Source organism: Callorhinus ursinus, unplaced genomic scaffold, assembly GCF_003265705.2.
Source record: "Callorhinus ursinus isolate GAN/ISIS: 27379988/994484 unplaced genomic scaffold, GSC_fseal_2.0 scaffold36, whole genome shotgun sequence".
In the NCBI taxonomy this organism is placed as follows: Eukaryota; Metazoa; Chordata; class Mammalia; order Carnivora; family Otariidae; genus Callorhinus; species Callorhinus ursinus.
The window spans coordinates 3,357,445-3,378,863 of NW_027397098.1; the positions used below are offsets into that span (position 1 = coordinate 3,357,445).

General features: G+C 44.7%; 1 protein-coding gene and 1 long non-coding RNA gene across 4 annotated transcripts in view; one reads left to right on the plus strand and one right to left on the minus strand.

Annotated features, from left to right (window-relative positions):
* The window catches only part of FRMD4A (FERM domain containing 4A), a 595,336-nt gene that overhangs the window by 340,247 nt on the left and 233,670 nt on the right, over window positions 1–21,419 (plus strand). The gene's annotated exons all lie outside the window — the stretch shown is intronic.
* LOC141370485 (uncharacterized) lies at window positions 3,958–7,556 on the minus strand. The gene is made up of 3 exons (XR_012374542.1): window positions 6,929–7,556; window positions 4,300–4,591; window positions 3,958–4,179 (listed from the first exon to the last, which is right to left on the minus strand). It is a non-coding gene; the product is annotated as an uncharacterized lncRNA (long non-coding RNA).

The following is a 21,419-nucleotide window of genomic DNA, read 5'->3' on the forward strand; positions in this document are numbered from 1 at the left end:
CATGTTTACCAATGCAAAGCTCTCAAAACGTCACCATTTTGGTTTTTTTATGGAGCTTTCATTATGTAGGCATGATTGATTAAATCGTTGGCCATTGGAGACTGATTCAACCTCCAGCCTCTCTTCCGTCCCTGTGATTGGGAAGTTCCACACGGTTGGATCTCTTAGCAACTGCCCCCAACCTTTGGGGCTTTCCAAAAGTCACTCTGTTAACATAAACTCAGACGTGATTGAAAGGGGTTTGTTATGAATAACAAAAGACACCTTTACCACTCTTTCCACTTAGGAAACGCCTAGAGTTTTGGGTGCTCTATGCCCGGAACAGGGATGAAAGCCAAATTATAAATCACAATATCACACCTAGGTTTAGTTATCAGCTTGGTAGCCTTTATTAACTGTCACTTACCCACCCTGGGCCTCAGTGTCCTTATCTACAAAATAGGGATTTATAAAATCTACCTAATATGGTTGGTGTGAAGATCACAAGTTTGTGAAATTGCTTTGTTAGGTCCTGAAAGGGCCTAGAAAATTTAAGTATGTTTGAAGCTTTTGAGAGTCCTGGCAGTATCCATTCTGGTCTTCATTATATGGAGGTACAAGAACGAAATATTCCCAGAGTTCCTTTTGATTAAGTCTTGCCCTAGATGTGAGCTCCTAGGACCCATGCTATATTTTCCAAATCAGGCAGATGAGCACACCAAGAAAACTCAACTTGAAGTCACACACTAATTTCCACATGAGCGAAATTGCTGTGTAAGTAAGCAAGGCTGTACCTAAGCTTTAGAAAATACAAGCAGAAAACCTCTCATTTAGAACATACAAGAGCCCCTTTCATAAACTGCCCCATACTAGGACGAACAATTTGTACCCTGGGCACCATGGCAGACCTGCTTTTACTGAGTTAACTGATCTGGAAAGTGAGAGGCCTTTAACAGTGGCCACATAGTGATGGAAGATTGTTCGATTCCAGGTTTGGGATTATATTTAATTCAGTGAAAGATCGAATGAGTCCTAAAAATGAGCAAGTTCCAGTTCCCACACCACAGCGATTGGCCATCCTTTAGGGGAGGCATCTATTGCAAATGTCAGAAGGTGTTTGAACTACCAAATTATTCATATTTTACCTTTTAAAAATCCTCTCTTTCCACTGGCTAATCAATTCTGCTGGTACTGTCTCCCCATCTCTACCACCTGCCATCTTGTTTGACCCTTTTCCCCCCAAGCCTGTACCTTTGAGCTGCCCACTGACTGCCCTGAACTCCTTCCCCAACCTTATCCTACTGTCTTCACCTTGTTTGTTTCACCCATCACGGGATATGTCCCCTGTCTGCTAAAGTATTTGTACCTTTAGTGGTTCCTGTTTGCCTCTTTCCAGGGCCAAGCACTGCAGCAGCAAAACACTTTTTTTATGTGGAATTATCTGCTCAACTCCCAGTGTATAAAGCAGGCTTGAAGGAGGACATTTTAACAGCATAACCATATAGCATCAGGCTATGACAAAGCCATTCAATGGGAAAGATATTTGGTTGCACAAGAAAGAAAGAGCCCTGCAACACTTTGATAAGTCCTTTGTGGACATGCACAGGCCTGATGAAAAGGCCAATACAGGGTTTGACTTGTTGGCTCTTGATGGCATGAAGAGTCACCTCCACCAACAAGACATTTACGAAAATTCTAAACAGACCCAACGTGTCAAGATAGACACACCAACTGACTGACTAAACACACCACTCATTTGGCAAGTAATCTACTTGGCCGGTTCTTTGCTATGCAATTTTTTGAAAGGCTTTATTTTTTTAGAGCACTTTTAGGTTTACCACAAAATTGAGAGGAAGGTACAGCGATATTCCTCATACCTCCACCTCCACACATGCATAGCCTTTCCCATCATCAGCATCCCTGCCAGATGGTACGGTTGTTACCAGAGATCAAGCCACATGACACATCAGTCACCCAAAGTCCACAGTTTACCTTAGGGTTCACACTTGGCATCATACGTTCTATTTATCATCCCCATAGTTGTGCTTTGTGTGGCTCATGACATGATGGAGACAGGCTGCGATGTTGATTTTTAACCAGTCGATTACTTTTACAGCTCAACTGGGAAAAGGGTGTAAGAGAAAAGAAGTGCAAGTTGGAGGATGTAAAACAAAAGACGAGAAGCTCCTAGGGGGCTCAGTCAGTTAAGCATCTGCCTTCGGCTCAGGTCATAATCTCAGGGTCCTGGGATCGAACCCCGCATCGGGCTCCCTGCTGTGCGGGGAGCCTGCTTTTCCCTTTCCTCCTCCCCCTGCTCATGCTCTCTCTCTCTCTCTTTCTCTCAAATAAATAAAATCTTAAAAAAAGAAAGAAATGAAAATGTACTCAGTGAGTGAAAGACCCATCTGTGTGATTAGGAACATGATATGAGGTACACAAACAACTGTTATACAGGAGCACCTGAAGTCTTTGCTGTGATGAGAAAAATGCTTACTTCTCCTGAGAAACCCCCTGACTCCTGAGGGGAGCAGGGGATTCTGGGTAACCAGCCCATCTCAGCTCCCCGACTCCAGGCTCAGATCCTCAAACCGTCAGATACAGTCCTTTGTGTTCAGGGAAGGGCCTGTCTGGAAAGTTTGTTCTGGTAGCTGTGAAGTTCAGGAAGGATTCATGGGCCTCTCATTTCCCCGGCCGCCCCTCCTCCATTCTCACTGCCACGGCCAGGCACGCTGGCTTTGGCAGGGTTAGAAGCAAACAGTTAGGGGTATACGGGATCCCTTCCTCTGCGGTGTTCCATTCCAACTCATAGTTGTGGGGCCCCAAATTATTCTGCACCAGGATCCTGTTTTTTACCTCCCTAAACCCCTTGGCATGTTGCTCTGGGAGAGGGGCAGGCAAATCCTAGAGGATGTGTGATTTATGGCTTCAGTTGCAGCCAGATAAAAGGGAAACTGGAGTATCTGCCCCCTGGCCTGGTCTGGCTTCTTTCTCAAAACCTGGACTAATGAGCAAGGAAATGAAAGATCTAGTTGCTGGTGATAACTGGATGAGAAGGAGAAACAACAGACAAATGAACAGTTCTCTTCCTTGTTTAAATGCGGGGATGGGGGGTCCAGATTTCCAGGGGAGACCCTGGGTGTAGAATCGAGAAAGCTTTACGGAATGACTTGTCACGCAGAGCATGTCAAGTCTCCCGGCTCAGTTTATATAACGCTCAGTTTGAGAGGCGGAAACCAGTTCAGATTTGAACCTCCGCAGAGCCCCGCCTGGCAGATTTGCAGACAGCGGTGCCCGTGAGACATCTCAAACTTTACGACTACATATTTAAGCATTTATGAGACTTGAACTGTGTTCCGTTAAAATGAAAGGGGGAGGGGGAGCAAAGAAAAAAATCCTGAGACTTCCAGCAAGGGTAATTAGCCCCAAATGTTTCATAAAGGATTTGATAGTGTTCTGGTTTTAAGTTCCTTTCCCAGGTCTGCTGTAGGAGGGAAAGAGAAGAAAGGAACCTATTAAAAATTCACCATTGCCTTAAAAAAAAGTCTTATGACCAAACCAAGCAGCTGGACTCGTCATGTTTAGAAGGAGACTAACCACACAGACCTCATCATCCTGAGGTAACAGATAAAAATTTTACTGAAGAGAAAGTATTTAAGACACAGACTTGGCAGTTTTCACCAGACCCACTCGAGAAATGCTTTTCTTTTTGCTCCGTCGTCTACTTCACTCTACATCTGGTCTGTTGGTTCTAGGTTTGGGGTTAGGGCAGCCTGGTGCCTTCCAAACTCCCCGCCAGTTCAGGTGTATTTCTCCATTATTCCCACTGCACCATTGCTGGTGAAGAGGCATGGAGGGGGACACAGGGTAAGGCCAGTGCCGATCCCCACTCACATGACATCACATAATCATGGCCCCACCTGATAATGCTGACCTCCCCACAATGAGATGCATACCCCAGGACTGTCCTCATCAGACTGGGTCTCACAAAGACTCAGAGAGTCAATGGTCTTCATTGGAAGGATAGGGGTGGCTTCCTGTGGTTGCTGCATGCACAGGCAGAGAAAGCACATCATCAGCGTGCATTTATTAACCCTTCCCGTCTTACAGAGAAGCCATTAGTCAGCAACCGAGGCAGCGTTGGTCTCCAGAAACAGCTACAAACATAGCAACAGGGGTTTTCTGTCTAACCAGGGAAAACACCTTGAACATGAAGCAGACCAAATAGTGTCATGCTCTGTCAGACCCTAACGGGTGTGTGGTCCCCATCTCATAAAAGATCCCCAAGAATAAACAGACCACCCTGATGGTTTCAGTGTTCACCTGTCTGAAGGGAGGTCCTGGCCAGATGGCCTCTTCTGGTTTCTCCAGCTCTTTAATTCTGTTGTCTCTAGGTGGAAGGAACATTTGAGATTTGAGTGTTCTCACGTATGCTCAAGTTATTTATGACCATATCCTCTCACTGCCATATGGAGTGTGCTTTTCTTCCCACCATAGCAGGACCCCCTGCTCAAGCCTCTTCTGAATCAGACTTTCAACAGCAGTTTAACCCATAAATGCCAACCTTCTTCCATGTCAGGCACTTTTAAAGACAGATCATTGGCTTCTGTATTATCTGAAAAGAATAAAAATTATTGGCTTATGGTTATACATAAAACATTACTTTTGATTTAGGTCTATTTTCACCAAATTAACTATTTTGATCAAAAATTAGGGTTGGCTTCAGGGCGCCTGAGTGGCTCAAGTTGGTTGAGCGTCTGACTCTTGATTTCGGCTCAGGTTATGATCCCGGAGTCCTGGGATTGAGCCCCGCATCGGGCTCCCTGCTCAGCGGGAAGCCTGCTTCTCCCTCTCCCACTCACCCTGCTTGTGCTCCCTCTCTCACTGTCTCTCTGTCAAATAAATAAATAAAATCTTTAAAAATATATATATATTTAAATTTAAATAATGGATATAAATTTATGTTTCTATAAATTTAAATTATATATTTAAATATAATTTAATATATATTACATTCTATGTATATATATATATATTTTTTAAAGTTAGGGTGGGCTTTTGTGGTCTCCTGGACATTTTGCCATGTGAAAAAGCACAGTTATTTGCAAATGTCATAGAAATTTTCCATATGAAACATATAACCCATAGTTTTAGAATGACTTAACAGCATTTTATAATTCATGAAATCCACGACCCCCAAATGATCAGACATTTTATGACATAAGCCACACCACATCTTGTTTCTCTCAAGGAAGATAAAAGCAGAAGAGAACTTTCTTAACCATTTCTTGGCCATCTGGGAAGAAGCTCTCTGTTTTTGCACAAAATTCAGAGATCTTTGTAAAACAGGTGTGAAACAATTCATTCACACCTTTTCTAGGCATCTTGGTCAGAAAAATTCAAGCTGTATGTCTTCGTCCGTTCGGGCTGCTATAACAAAATACCACAGCCTGGGTAGCTTACTAACAGCAGAAGTTTACTTCTCACACTTCTGGCAGCTAGGAAGTCCAAGATCAAGGTGTCTGCAGATGCCATGTGTGGTGAGAGCCCTTTCCTGGCTCATGGAACACTTCCTTCTGCATCATCCCAAGGGTGGAAGAGCACTAATCCCATTCTGGAGGGTGTCTGCCCCAGGACCTAATCACCTCCAAACTCCATCAACTGGGGGGCAAGTTTTTAACATACGATGTGGGGTTGGGGCACAGCATCCCTCTATAGCACTGTATGTCCTGAATACTGTTCTAAGAGCAGAAATCCAGGCCAGCCCTCAGCCAGCCCTGGGAAGCCTTGGTAGCCATAGCTCCGTGACTTTTTCAGATGCCTTCAGGATGGACTTGTCTTTCAGACGAGAATGCTGCCTTTGTTCGTAGAGTTCCACCTGAGTAAGTCTGCTCTCCCAAAAAGAGCACAGGGGCCCAGCGCTGCCGCCACCATGTTGGAGAAGTCAAGACAGCCCCGGGAATGAAAGGGACAACTCATCAGTGCCTTTTTATGAGACTTTCCCAGTTTCATTTGTGGCTGAATCAGAAACTTTCTGACTCATTTACCCTGTCACAGAACAGTTTTCAGAGAGGGTTACCCCCATCAGAAAGGACAGAGTTCCTCCATCACAGAGATACAGTGATGAAAATTTAATACGACCCAGAACGGAGGTCACATTGCTGACCTGGAGATCCCAGGCCCCTGCCTTGAGCTCTGCAGGCTTCACTGGCAGCTCACCTGAACAAGCTAAGGGTGCATGCTGGGCATGCCGGGCCCCTCTCTGCCCCTTCCTGTCACATCTCTGGTCTTCATCTTGAGTGCACGCATTCTGATGGCCCTGGAACAGGATCTGGTGTCTCCAGGGACCCACATCAAGTTTGGGTCATGGTTCTGGAACACCTCAAACCTTTTCTGGCATCACCCTTTGTCTACCACTTGGTTCCCCTCATGTGGGAGCCTCCCAGAAACAGGGAGGTTCCAGGCCAGGGAAACACTAATTCTATCAGTGTAGTAGGAGAGGGCTCATTCTATTCCAGGGGCAGTTATGAGCTTGTGGTGACCTTCCCCAAAGGACAAGCACACATCCTTGCTATAATTCTACCAGCCTGAGCTTCTAGGTAGTAGAAAGCCTCCCCTGGGTAACCTGTCAGGGGTCTACCACCTGAAATTCTCCCCTCATGTTTTACTTTAATTTTGTTTTTTGAGTCTTCATATTCTTTAGTGTGCCTTTTTTTTTTTTGAGAAAGCCGAGCTATATGTTTCCTTTTCCATCCACACTTCATATTCAACAAAATTGGGTTCTTAAGAGTCCCATGGTTCTTAGACACTGGAATTTCAGGTTTTTGGTCTCCTTCTCCATCCTTCCTGCAGGTCCATCCTGCTCCCTTGCTTTGTAATCAGTGGCAGTGTAGAGTAGAAGGCCGATGGAAACTTGGCCACTGGCTGCCTATGTAATCACTGACACACTTACCCACTCTGGCCCACAGTCTTCCTGAGCGGTAACCTTCCACGAGTCTATGGATAAGGTAACAAGGTCAGGCTCTTGGAGAGGCAAGATGGATAGGCCCCATCTGGATGCTGTTCTCCAACACAGTGCAAAAAAGGAGAGACGGAGCCTTTCCTCCTCCAGACTCACAGTATCCGGGTTGAGAAAGAGAAATGTTCCCAGGCCAATAAATGGACATTTCACAGAAATCTAATTTTAACACAAGGACACATTTTTTTTAATGGAACAAGAAATGATGACATATATGGCACCACATTAAATTTAAAGGCTCCTATCTTTTGACTATGAAATCAATGTTACACTGTAGGATGGCCTTTCTTGGAAGTGGACCAGTAGGAATGATCCCACATCTTGTGCCTTCCAATTATGGCAGTTTGCATATTCTCAAACGGACATCTAGGGAAGGCTAAGAGGGCGGGCTTTGGTCATAGGACTTGAAGAAGCTGACTGCCCATCCGAGGAGTCAACCCAGGACCTTGGCCTGAGTTGACACTGCTCTGAATGAAACAGTGTCAGACCCTCCAGGGAAGGAAGGATATTGCACAAACTCCTTCAGCTTCACCAAGTAAACGGGAGTGGTAGTAACATTTCTCTCTTTCTAACTCATGGGGCCAAAAGCCTTGTGGTGGACAGGACTTGAGCAAGTATCAAGTAGTTTTCCCCTATTTATTTCCGTCACAGGGCTACATTGTTTGCTTTTTAACACGTTGGAAATTAACACATGGATGAGTCTTACAAGTGTGTATCCCTCTACAGTTTACAAAGTACTTCCCTTCTCTGTCCGGACATTGGACCTTTGTTTCCAACCAAGGTGATAAGATGGGAAACACTTTTTGCTGCTAAGGTGGGAAATCTGCTTGAACGTGGGCTCTATATCGACTTCCCTTGTGGCCATCCTGTTGAAAAGACATGTTGCACATTTGGAAGTTGTCAGGCAAGACAGTCACTTTGCAGCCCTGTAGATGAATCTTGTTGTTTTTGGCTCCACAAAGTCATTGGAGTTTGTTCCATTCTATATTTAGTCATGCCTGCTATGAAATTAGGAATACTTTTATATTGTTGACATTTGACACATAGGCATTTTTCTGGAGGAGAAGAAAACATTCAAGCTCTCACATTAATGTTGGGAAAGTACAGCTCCCCCAGAATGTGGCAGTTTCTCAAGTCAATGCCAGGAACTAACCAGCCAGAAGTTTATATGACAAATAAATCACACTTATTATGCCGGGGAAGCCTATCAAGAGGCTGACAGTGAAGCTGGCCAAGCCAAAATGTTTCCTGAAAAATTAGAATTCCCAGATAATGAATTACAGCTTTTTACCTGATGAAAAATAAAGGCAAATTGAGTTGGTAATCTCATGATAAAATGGGAAATAAAATCAAAATATAACTAAAATCATGTGGTTAATAATTTTCAAAACCTCAAGCGATCTCCAGGGCGGTTGCGCTCCCTAATCTCCCTCCACATTGATTAATCCCATGAGACTCTGGACAATTGGAACCACGAAGTCGATACTGGGGTCTAATTCCCCACAGCTGTTTCGGGGGCCTTGCTTTCTCATGTGGCCCCCATTTCCTCCTAACCGGGGCCTTCTCAACCTGGGCGATACTGGCATGTCATTCCAGATCATTTTTTGTCACAGGGGCTGTCCTGAGCACTGGAGGATGTTTAGCAGCACCCCTGGCTCCTACCCGCCAGATGCCAGCAGCCCTTCTCAGGTTGTAGAGATTAAAAATGTCTCCAGGTGTTGACAAATGTCCCCTGGTGTGGGGGAGGGGGGCGAGGGGGGAGGGGAGGGAGGGCAAATTCTCCCCCCCAGCACCGCTTGCTGAGAATCACTGTTAACTCCTCTGTGGCCGCTACAAAGCTTTGCCAAGACTTAACCCAATGTGTGCTGTCTGAATATGTCATCATGATTTATTGAGACTTTCTAAGAACAGAGCAAAAGGTAGTACATTAAAACCACCCCAGGAGTGATTTCTGAACACAAGAAAAAAAAAACTTTCAAATATTGAGATGAGTTACTAATGACAGATATTCAGTGCCCCTCCGAAAATCTTTAAAAATTAAATTACAAGGCTATCTGTAGTGGGTGGTTTAGGGAGGGGTGGGTAAATAGAATGGAATTTCCTTCAAGTCTTTTTTTCAAACTTCTCGTTTGGTTTCTTTCACATTGAACAAAAGCATAAACAGAAAAGCATGCAAGAACACAAGAGGATGAGAGAAAAGTAAATTATTTCACGAGAGGCTTTTTTCCTTCTTTAATGATGAAGTAGGCGTACAAGGGAAGAAAGAATATGCTTAAATGAGAAACACTGGAGAATGAAATTGAGAGATTAGTGGATCATTCATAACAGAATATAATGGTTACAAATAAGAGATTTGCCTCCCGATAAATGTTTCAGAACACGCATGATACTAACTGCTCTTCCATCCCTGTTGCTGGAAATGGAGTTACAGATTGAAGAGCTTTTTAAATTTTAATTTTAAGTCCCCTTTTTTATTTCAGTTTTATTAATCTTCATCATAAATATTAATTTATAAGCACCGATGCCCAAAGGGCCTTGGAGTATGGCTCACAGAAGATAATGAACGTCACTACCACAGTTAACCAAAAAGCATCCTGAACATAAGAGAGCCTGATAATTTGCTATTCAATTCGAAGCAGGTCTAAACCTGAAAGACACCCCTCCTCATCCATGACCACAAGTAAAGGAACAGCACCCTAACTATAAGTAGGACATTGAAAGGCTTGGCACTGGGTTGTGGGGGGAAGGGTTGTAGTGTTGGCTTTCATTGTTCAGAGAGTGACCCTAAAGCTCTCTCCCCTTTCTGCTTCCCTACGTGCATTCTCCATGGGGTCAATTATCTCAGATCTTGCTGGAAGCATCTCTGTAATCACAGGAGGAGCTCCTTTACAACCCAACTGAGATTTGCTATTATCAAAATGGGAGTTATTCTTTCCTCTCTCCAAAGACACATCGCTTCTGGGGATGGCAAGCATTTGATGCTTTGCAGAGAGTAAAGAGGGTTACTCGCCAAAAGGTTTGCAAAAATGTCACCCCTGGAGGACTTTTTCAACCTCCCTTTTGCCATCAGGAGTCTTCCCATCTGGCTGAGAACCAAAGGCTCCTGTGGCTAGCCCATCCAAAATGCCATCGGTGCCTGTCTAGTCACTGGTGACAGAGACCTCTGCAGTGTTTATTAAATGGATCAGATGCAGCACAAAGAAACGTCAAAACAATTCATTTAAGGGGAAAACCTTAGTTAACACATGAGTGTGCTGCGTAAGTGATGAGAGCATAACAAAATGAGAAAGATTTTTCTTAATCAAAGTAGAACGTAGACGCTTAGATCTTTGGGACTCAAAGCAACCCACGCATCTTTGGCTCATCTCAGCATTTACAATGAAGAGCCATCTCAGTCCACCAAAGTGAGTCAGAGCCTGGGCCAAGGAGCCCCAATGGGTCCTCAGACTTTCTAGCTCTGGGCCATTCTTGCCATGTCACCACCCCTCGGTGACTTCAACCAGTGACTACTGTCCTGCCAGAAATAAGGAGTCCAGAAGCTCTTGATTTTCCACTAAGCTCCTACGCTGATCCTTCTGTGATGCTTTCCTGGATGTGTACATCTGTGTACTAGCCCCTTCAGGATAGGAATGATACCTATTTCCTTATATTTTGTTCACAGTGTCTAACCCAGCAGCTTGAACAAAGGAGAATGTGAAGAACTGCTTCTTGTGCAAACACATTTCCCCTTATTTACACAAATCTTCTGTGGCAGGTCACGGGGGCAGAGAAAAGGCAAACATCGTTGTCAGGACAACCTGTTATAATGGGAAGTACATGGATCCCAGAGGCAGACGGACTTGGGTTTGAGTCATGTTTTTTCCACTGAAAAGACACATATCTTTAGGGACTCTGTGGACCTCCCTAAGCCTCAGTTTCAGGTCTGTAAGAAGGAGTATAACAGTAGCGGAGTGGGCCTAGTTGGTGTGAGAATCAACAATCGGGCGCTCTGTGGGAAGATCCATGGGGACACAGCTCCTGGCAGTAGGGGGCGCTCACGAAAGGGCTCCCAGGGCTCTTGTCTACTGACTGGGCTTCGCTGGACTTCACCACTGAAAAATAAATATCAGAGACGAGAAACTTGCTTTTGCCCAGTCTCTAGAAAATATGGCACACTTTATATAAAACTATTCTACTCGGCGCACTGCATGGAGATCATCCTGGGATTTTCTTGAATATCATCAACGATTTGATATCACTTCCGGAATGAGGGCTGCTCTTCTAGTCTTGAGTTTACACGGTCCTCCTCATAACCTGATAACGAATTTTTAAAAAGGTAATTGGCCCTTGGTCCATTTCTAGTTTATCTGGAAGAAAACACTACTATTTAACATTGTAAGCTAACGCGACGTAAAAATGTTCTGCAAGTCACTGAGAGCAAAGCGACTGAGCATTTTATTTCAGCTAGTGTGTAGTGAAAGAGCACAGACTCTGAGGAAGCTTCCATATTTACCAACACAGACCAAGTGGGATGCCCTGCAAAACCGGTTTCCCTCTGCCCTTTGGTCAATGAACATTAAAGAACAGTCAACTTCTCCAATTAAAAAAAAAAAAATTTAAGTGGATGGCAAGGACACTTTTAGAACCCTGTTTTTCCAGCTATAAAATCAAGCCTATGTATCCAGCAATTAAATGAATATATTCAAGTAGATCCCTAGATCTTTGAGGGAAAGAATTCAGACTTTTCTCCAAATTCCTATGTCCAGATGTTGAAACGAATGGTTTTCTCTGTTCTGCTGACTAGCGTGATTAGAAACTAGATCGCGACACCTTGCTAGAATCTGCTCCTTGTTCTAGCAATCATTTGATTTAGATATAATAAAATAAATGCGTCATAAAACTAAGCTCTTTCCAGCCCTCCTCAGCCCCCCTCCGATATTTCTCACCACCCTCAAAGCTGTCGTCGTCAGTGGTTTTTAGGCATAGAACTCATATATTTTTTCCAAAGTGTGAAAATTTAATTAACCTCGCATCCAGGTGCTTGCCAAATCCTGTAGTACTTTTTTTGATCACATCTTTTTAGATCTTCATTCATAATGGTTTTAATGTTTCTTTACAACCTTGGATGATTCTGGGTGTTGCTATTTTCTGCATAATAGTTATCGAGCTGTCAAGGATGCTATATTTCCCCACACAGTTACACTGGTGATGTTTCTATATTTTGCTCAGTTACTCCCAGGGTTGGGCTTGCCTGATGGTCCACAGAAATGAGCCTCTCCTCTCCATCTGTTTCACCACCTGCCTCCCCCTCCCTGACCACCTCATCTGTTGCCCAGGTCCTTGGGGATGCCAGGTCTTCTCTATCTGTGCCCCAAGGACCACCAGGGAAACAGACACAGGAGACAGGCAGTCATTGGCCGTGATTAATGAAAATACCAGCAAAACAACCAAACGTCTCCTTACAATGAAAAACTGGGAGGGAAAAATTTAAATGTGGACAAATCTGACTTTAAAAAAGTAAGGGACTATCTGGTTCCTATACTCAGCCTTAGTACCTCCCAGTTCAGTTTCGAGTATGACTTCTAGTACGTACATAATTTAGAAGCCCTTCACTCTTCTAAATGTAGTCAAAATGGTTTTGTAATTACAGTGAATAAAATCAATTCCTTTTTCCGCATTCACACACGTGTCTATTGCAATGTATATTCCACTGTCACTTTATTGTTGTTCTTAACTTCTCCGGATAGACTGTAAGTTCTTTAGAGCAGCTCTTTCTAAAAATACATGGTGGGCTTAGATGAGTCTATGTTCAGATGATCCGAAAGTGGTGTCCGGCGGTTAAGGGAGCCAATGCGAGCTTCAGTCTTGTTCATAGAAACACAGGGACCAGCTCACGGGAGGAATGAATCGGACTGGCCAGCCTGCTCTGTTTGGAGCATGGTGTCGCCTTACAGAGCCACCAGCTCAGCAGAGCTTGAAGAACCTGTAATTGGCACAGAAGAGGCATTCAGGTGATGAAGATTCTGGAAACCATGAGAAACAAAAAAACGGAGATGTTTAGCTTGAAGAAGAGAAGCTACGGGGATGACAGGACTGATTCTTATTAATTATAATGAATGCATTCATTCAGGGCGCCTGGGTGGCTCAGTTGGTTAAGCGACTGCCTTCGGCTCCAGTCATGATCCTGGAGTCCCGGGATCGAGTCCCGCGTCAGGCTCGCTGCTCAGCGGGGAGTCTGCTTCTCCCTCTGACCCTCTTCCCTCTCGTGCTCTCTCTCTCTCATTCTCTCAAATAAATGAATAAAATCTTTAAAAAAAAAATGAATGCACTCATTCAGCTTCCATTAAACAAACCTTTGTCGAGCATCTTCTGTGTGCCCAGGAAGGAAACCCAGGGCAACAGGAGAGGAACCAGGTTGCTGCTTTTATAAAACTTAGGGTTTGTGGGGGAAACCCCAACAAAAAGGTTTTCCAAAGGGAAACACTAGTTTGAGTTTGACTTAGGAACCACCTCTCTACAATTCTATGGGGAAAAGAGGCCATTTACCTCATCTTTTTACATTGAGATATAATTTTTTTAAAATTTTGTTTAATAAACTGAGATATAATTGACATATAACAATGTTCATTTCTGGGGTACAATATAATGATTCTAATCTGTACCTATTGCAAAATAATCACTGCATCAAGTCTGGTTAACAGCCTCACCACATATAATTTCAAAAATTTTTTGTTGGGATGAGACCTTTTGTGATTTGTGCTTGCAGCAACTTTCAAATATTCAATACAGTATTACTGACTGTGGTCACCAGCCCTCGGGACTTACGTACCTTATAACTGGAAGTGTGGACATGTGACCACCTCCACTCATTCGCTCCCACCCCCACCCCCTGCCTCGGACAACCTGGACCTGTGAGTTGGGTTATTTATTTATGTATCTTTCTTTAGATGCCACATATCCGTGAGATCATACAGCATTTGTCTTTCTCATTTCACTTAGCAAAATGCCCTCAAGGTCCATCCGCGTAGTTGTAATGGCAAGACTTCCTTCTTTTTATGGCTGAATAATATTCCATTGTGTGTGTGTGTGTGTGTGTCTGTGTGTGTGTGTGTGTGTGTGTGTATGCCACCTTTCCTTTATCCGTTCATGCATTGATGCACATTTAGGTCATTTCCACATCTTGGCTATTGTAAATAATGCTTCAGGGAACATAGTGGGGGGGGGGTGGTGCAGATATCTTTCCCAGCCTGTGTTTTCCTTTCCTTGGAATAAATACCTAGAAGTGGAATTGCTGGATCATAGGGTAGTTCTATTTTTAATTTTTTGAGGAATCTCCGTACTGTTTTCCATAGTGGCTACACCAATTACATTCCCACCAGCAGTGCACAAGGTTTGCCTTATTGTTTCTTAATTCTGGATCTTTATGTTTCTGTGTAGCTGCTTTTTTTCAATTTTCTCCCTCAGGCACAGGCAGTCATAACAGGTGTGAGATATGTGGTGATGGAGGGATGATGGGGGTTTTAGAAGCACGGGGAGAGGAGCATCCCACCAACACTCCCAGGGAATGATGTGGTGAAGTCTGAGCTCTGAAATGTGAGGGATGCAGAGGAATTAATCAGTAACCAGAGCCATCGTAAAGGATCCTAAGGGTGCAACAATGCACAAAAGTGGGGAGGAAAAATGGATTTGGTTAGTCCTGGGATGAAGCTCACCCTTGGCTGGATCTATGCCGGTCCTGAAGGGTCACGTGGAGACAAGGGGTTGTATAGAAGGCCCAGAGTGAGAGGCCAAGTGCTCTGGATTCTAGTCCTGCCTTGGCTGTGATTTAGCTCTGCCGCCTGAGCAACTCGCCAGTCTGTCCAGAGTTAGCCCCTTTCCTGCCAACAAATCAATGAACTGGATTACCTCCATCCCCTTCTCCTCGCTGACCTCTACTAGGCTCCATCACACCTGGGGTCAAAGGTTAAAATGTGAGAAAGCTTCCCCAGGAATGTATTTTCTAGGTGAAGAATATCTGCTCTGGGATTCTGTGGCAATTAAAGGGCCCATTTACCTTATTATTAACTCTGCGCTGTTATGTTTCTATTTAAGTCTTCTTTTGCTTAAACGGCATGATTCTCTAAAGCTGGAATCCCCTTATCTGCCTCTTTCCCCCAGCACTTTTGGAACTGTCTGGTAGTGACTCTCTTTGCTTGTGACTGGATTTTCTAGTAGATTAGAGAGAATCGTCTTGTACACCATAGGAACAAACCGTCCCTCGTTGAAACACCATCCACAGGCCATTTGCCAGCCTCCACAGGCACCAACCGGCTTCCTTTCTCATTCCTTGGAAGGCTCACACAGGACAAGAAACCCCTGTGGCTTATCTAGCATAGGACCAGCATTATCAGACTCTTACCCGAGCAGTCAGATAGTGGCAGGAGCCTACACTCTTGTCACTCATCACCTCTTTATTACAGTTCTCAGCCAGAGCTGCACAAGCCACCAAATCCAGAGGACTGTCTCTGCTCGAAGGAGGCTATGATGAGTAAGGGAGGTAGCGCCTTACCTGACTTAGCCTCCTGGAATTTTCACTGGAAACACTCCACACACACATAGCTCTGGGCACCAGTGAAGTCCTCTCTGTCTTCTTACTGATTTGGAGATGCTGTATTATCTGATATAACTCTTCTTCCCTGATATTCCAAGGATTTTGCTCGAGAAAAAAAGGATGAATTCTCACTGTATGTGTTGGCATGGAATAATAACACTTATAGTCATTTCAGCTAACGTGTATATGTATTGCATGCTTTTTATGTACCAGGCTCTGGTCTGTACGGTTCTCATGGAAGATCTCATTCAATCCTCATGACAGCCTTATGAGCAGATGTTGTCCCCCTTTAATAGATGAGCAAACTGAGGCACAGAACAGGTAACTTAATTTGCCCCATCGTACAGCCAGTAAGCAGCATGGGGCCAAGACTCACACCCACAGAGGCTGACCCCAGATCCTGCCTCTTTCCTAGAACTTCCCACCATTTTTGCCTACAGAGAATATAAATATGGAAATTATAAAAAGTGTGTGTAAGTTCCCACTTGGGAATGAATGCCTTCGTGCCCATATCCTCCAGCTTTGGGGAGCTCTGCTCCTCTCCCCTCTTTAGTTCAGGTAGCAGGATCAGGCTATGGGCCAGTTACATCATGTGATCCAGGTTCCCCTTCCAAAGACTGCAGTTCTCATGTTCCTATATTGGTCTTCACTCTGGAAGTGCCCAACACTTCTTCCCACCAGACTGGGCCATTGAAAACCTTGAAGGAGCATCACTCCCATGAACAGGTGACCATAGATATGGGTGGGCTTGATGCCAAGGGGCCTCCAGGCCCAGCCCCAGCCTCCCCCGAGGGCCTCCAGGGAAGCACCTGTCCCCATCACTGAGGATGGTCTTAGGCAAGAGCCCGTCATGGAGAACGCATGAGGGAGTCTGTCAGCCCGTCTGCTGATCGTCCATCTGCACAAATTGTGAAGCATGGGCTGCCACTGTCTCTGTATGATTACGGAAAATTTACATTTTGTACGTCAAGCGGTAACCTCATTTAAAAATAAAAAATTGCTGCGGGCTGCCTCCGCACCAATAATTTGTAGCTTGCTGGGCAGCCAAACATGTCTACAAATAATAAGGAAAGAAAATGTGAGAATAGCAGGATGGCTTGGCACGGGAAGGAAAGGATCCCGAGCATGTCCGGTTGCTTTCAGACTAACTCTAACATGCCACCAAATGCTCGATCATGTTTGGAACAAACCGGAGGCTAAATTAAAAACTCCACGGACCATTATTCCAAGCAGGCCCTCCTGCTTCTCGTTATTCTGTCGCACGTCTCTGAGAAGGTAGAAGAGGAAAAGGGAAAGTGGAGAAAGTCCTCCATGACTTGTATCCTCCCGGGTGCTGGCTGAGTGTCCAGTGGGTCCTTCAGCCCTGGGTGGACGGGCGGGGGTGGGGCATCATCCCCGCGGGACCCCCTGTGCCCCAACACTTAGCCAGCCTTGCTGCTGCGGAAATCACGGAGCAGGCTATTCAGGAGACTATCTAATCCCTATTTATCACTGAATGTAAAAAGAAATGAATTGGAGCCACTAAAACAAACAAACAAACAAACAAACAAACAAACCCAAGAGAACAAAAACCGAACTGCTGCTTGTCCTCTAGAAAGAGTCTTTATTTTTTTAATTCCACAAGTTTTTTTCAAAAACTGGGCATTTAGATCATTTGCCTCAAGCCCAAGATATAAATGCCAATTCAAATACTTGTGCAAAGAATTCAATTTTCATTGATTAGAATCCACAGTTCAGGGTTTTGTTTTGTTTTTAAGTAGAAGAGAAAAACTCAGTTGTGAAAGCAGCTAAAGATACATTAAGTATAACCATCCTTTTCCTTCCAGCTGAACTTCTACTTTTAAAAATAGATCATTGAGCTATAATTTTAAATCCTGAATATAAATTCAGCCAAACTCTTAAAATGGACTCTAAAAATGATACTAGAGAAAAAAATGAATTTCACTTCTTAGGATCTCCGGCTTAACTTACATGTTCCCAAAGAACTTAAGTTTCTGGAATTTCAAGCACTGCCAACTATTTTAAAATTTAAAGATCAAATTGTGTTCACTTTCCATATGTTGTTATGAGATTACAGCCTTCTTTTTTGTACTGACAGTCTGTCCACATGTATAGAATTTATAGTCTCTGCGTCATGATCATGTTAGCTCCACTTGTAAAAGAAGACAGCCGAATGGAAATAACTTTTCCTGATCCTTTCCTGCTGCGGAGGATATTTCTTGGCTCTTTTTAAAATATTTTGCTGCTCCTTGTGATACTTGTGTCCAGGTAAACAGAAGAACCCAACTGAACCCCACTGACATTCAAAATTTTTACTTTTTGAGTGGTATGAGAAAAAAATAGCTACCAGTATATGATTTACTATGCTGTAAAAATTCAGGCGGAAATTCACGGGCAGACATGAATTTAGGGTAAGGCTAGTGTTATGGTCTGAATGTTTGCATCTCCCCCCGCACTGCACCCCAGAATTCATATGTTGAAACCTAGTCCTCAAAGTGATGATAGTAGGAGGCGGGGCCTTTGGGAGGTGTTAGGTCATGAAGGGGGGGAGCCCTTGTGAGTGGGATTAGTGCCCTCATAAAAGAGACACCAGAAAGTTCCCTTGCCCTTTCTGCCATGTGAGGACATAGCGTGAAGTTGGCTGTCTTCAGCCCAGAAGAGGGGTCTCACCAGGACCCAACCATGCCGGCACCCTGATCTTGGACTGCCAGCCTCCAGAACTGTGAAGACTAAATTTCTTTTGTTCGTAAGCCACCCAGTCTGTGGTATTCTGTTATAGCAGCCCGAATGCTCTAAGACCACCAGGTTCTAGGAGACTTTCCACTCTCATAGAATTGGTCTTTCTGACTAGATGGTTTTCTGTGCTGGAGGGCGAACAATGATGTTGGGCTTACGTCTAAATAGAAATCTTAGAGATTTATGTGGAACTCTGGACTTGGGATCATTTGACCATGCTGCCACCTTCTTTGGAAAGGTGGGAGATCCAATAAGTAGGAATAAAGATGGGGATTCCTGGAGTGACCCTATGGCAGCTACCTGTTTCTCTCTTCTAAAGGCATCCAGGGCTTGGTGGTGCTTCTGGGTGTCTTCATTCCCTTCATTTTGTGTATCCCTGTGCATTCGGACACCGAGCACATTTTGCTTATCTGTCCCTGTAAGGAACCGGCGTACATAGAAGAGGACACGTGAAGGTAGGCATGCTCAGTGGGCACGGAGTGACACAGCCCCCCCGCCCGCCGCCCTTACTGCTGCAGGCAAAACTGCGTCAACAGCAACTGGTGGGTCACAAGAGAAATATTGTGCTTTATGATAGATAGAAAGAGATGACATTAAGAAGCCTACAAATAGGGGCACCTGGGGGGCTCAGTCGGCTAAGAGTCTGCCTTCGGCTCAGGTCCTGATCTCAGGGTCCCAGGATCGAGCCCCGCGTCAGGCTCCCTGCTCCGCGGGGAATGTGCTTCTCCCTCTCCCTTTCCCTCTGCCCCACCCCACTGCTCATACTCTCTCACGCTCTCTCTCTCTCTTTCTCAAATAAATAAATAAAAATCTAAAAAAAAATAAAAAGGAAGAAGAAGAAGAAGAAGCCTGCAGATATTCAGGCTTCCGATCTTTGCCTTTGGCTTCTAAATTGTTGGCTGTTTATTGTGTAGGGTTTTTTTCCCGTGGACTGGACTTGCTTTGGGTATTATCTTGGCATCAATCAATACCCATTACGAAAGGGAACAGCCTGTTAGATCATACTCACCCCTCCCCATCCCTGTGCCTTCAGGGGCCCAGACAGCATTATTCCCTCCAGTAAAATCTCAAGTATCTGGAGCAGTCTGGATGTATATGACCTCAAGAAGGAGGTTTTCACTGGCTCCCTGGGGATCTGTGCTCAGGATCTGCCTGGGCAGGTTGAGAAATGTTTCCCAATATACAGCCTCACTTTCTCCTCTGTTCTATGTCTTCATATAATTCCCAGTTAATGCCCAAGACGCAAAAGCAGAGACAGGTCAAAATTGAATGTATTCCTTCACTATGGTTTTTAAATCTTTGTAGCATGAAGTAAAAGGAAACCTGCAAGTAAATAAATAAATAAATAAATTTCACGACAATGGACCCTTTCATTGTGTTATACTGAAACTGTGTTTTAATAGAGAGAAGCTAGACATTGAAAAGCACTGATACCCTTCCTCGGGTTCAAATTAACTTTCCCAGGAAAATGGTCTGAATAAACAGGAGCGGGAAGTGATCCGATCAGTGAGATTGAATTTTTATACAAAAATAAACATGCAACTGCTTCTGACTGCCTGTAACAATTGCCATTCGAAGAAATTCTTCATGGGATGTCTGTACTTCTCTCTCTCTCTCTCTCAACCCCATGGTCAAATCCATTGGTGCGCTGACTGACTCTCAATCCTGACCAGGGATGAGGTCAGTCGTGGCCAGCCCAGCAATCTCTCCAAGTGGCTGCCGAGTCTCACTAGTTGTGTCACCAGGCAGCTTATGTTCAATGAAGAAATGCTCCAATTGCATTGTCTATTAGGTCATTCTTTCGACAAGTGGCTATTGACAACCCACTATGTTCCAGATGCTCCCGTTCCAAACACGGGGGAGAAATCGGAGAACAAAACATACCCTTGCCGCTCTCACGAAGTTCCATTTTGTGGGGGCCCAGGGTAGACAGAAAATAAGTCAGGACTGTGCCAGATGCTGGGCGAGGCCATGAAGAAAAAGCAGGCAGTCGAAGGGGATAGAGAGTAGAGGCTGGGGCAGGGGTGTTAATTAGACTGGGTCATCAAGAAGCATCTCTCTGAGAGAAGTCCTGTGTTAACCAAGAGACTACGTTTGGGGAAGAGAGTTCCAGGCAGAGGGAATGGGGGGCGATGGCCTGGAGGTGGGAGCATGGCCCGTCTGTTGACTGGAACGAAGGGAGGGGGAGAGAGGAGAGTGGGAGGAGATGCATCCGAGCTGGGAGAAGGCATTCCAGATGCTGTTAGTCACATTTAAGCTGGATTAGTTGGGAAGTCTTGGAGGGATTTGAACTGTGGCATAATGTGATCCTAGTTTGTCATTTTAAAGGGTTGCTCACACAGCTGCCTGGAGGAAAAGCTATCGGAGGTCAGGCCCTGTAGCCCAAGTGGTCTTCAGTCATTTCCTGACTGGCCAAAACAGAAAGTGTGTTCGTGAGCCTCGCAAATAATACAAAGCAGGAACGTTAACAGAATCAAGATCTTAAAAACATGTCTTCTTAACTCTTACAACCCAGCTAAATAGCAGCCTCTGCTGTGAAGCCCTCCCTGCTCGCCCCAGGCTCAGCCGCAGACTCACCCTCTCCCCGGGGTTAGGCCTCCCAGGTGATGCTCCGTTCACGTGGGTGCCCGCTTCTACCATCACCTTCCTCTATGACCTGTGAGTTCCGTCCTCTCTCTCCTCCTCAGCACTGAGCCACCCTTGAAAGCAGGATAGTAGTGCTCATTCGCCTCCCCATTCCTCAGTGCTGGTGCACGGTAGGGATTCAACAAAATTTCTTTGTAATCAGGGCGTTCTTTAGTAATTGTTCAGGACTGATTAGCACCAATAAGATGAAATATATTCAAAATCAGCTGCTTATATATAAGATAGATAAGGTCTACCTTTACTACAGGTCAGGTGGAAAAAAGTCTGATTTTTAGCAGACCTTGAACTCAGTGTGAGGCATACATGGGATATAGCTGCTTCTAAAAAAAGTACATTCTTAGGACTCCTGGGTGGCTCCGTCGGTTAAGCGTCTGACTCTAGGTTTCGGCTCAGGTCATGATCTCAGGGTCCTGAGATCAGCATGGAGTCTGCTTGTCCCTCTCCCTCCGCTCCTCTCCCCTTCCTCCCCACCCC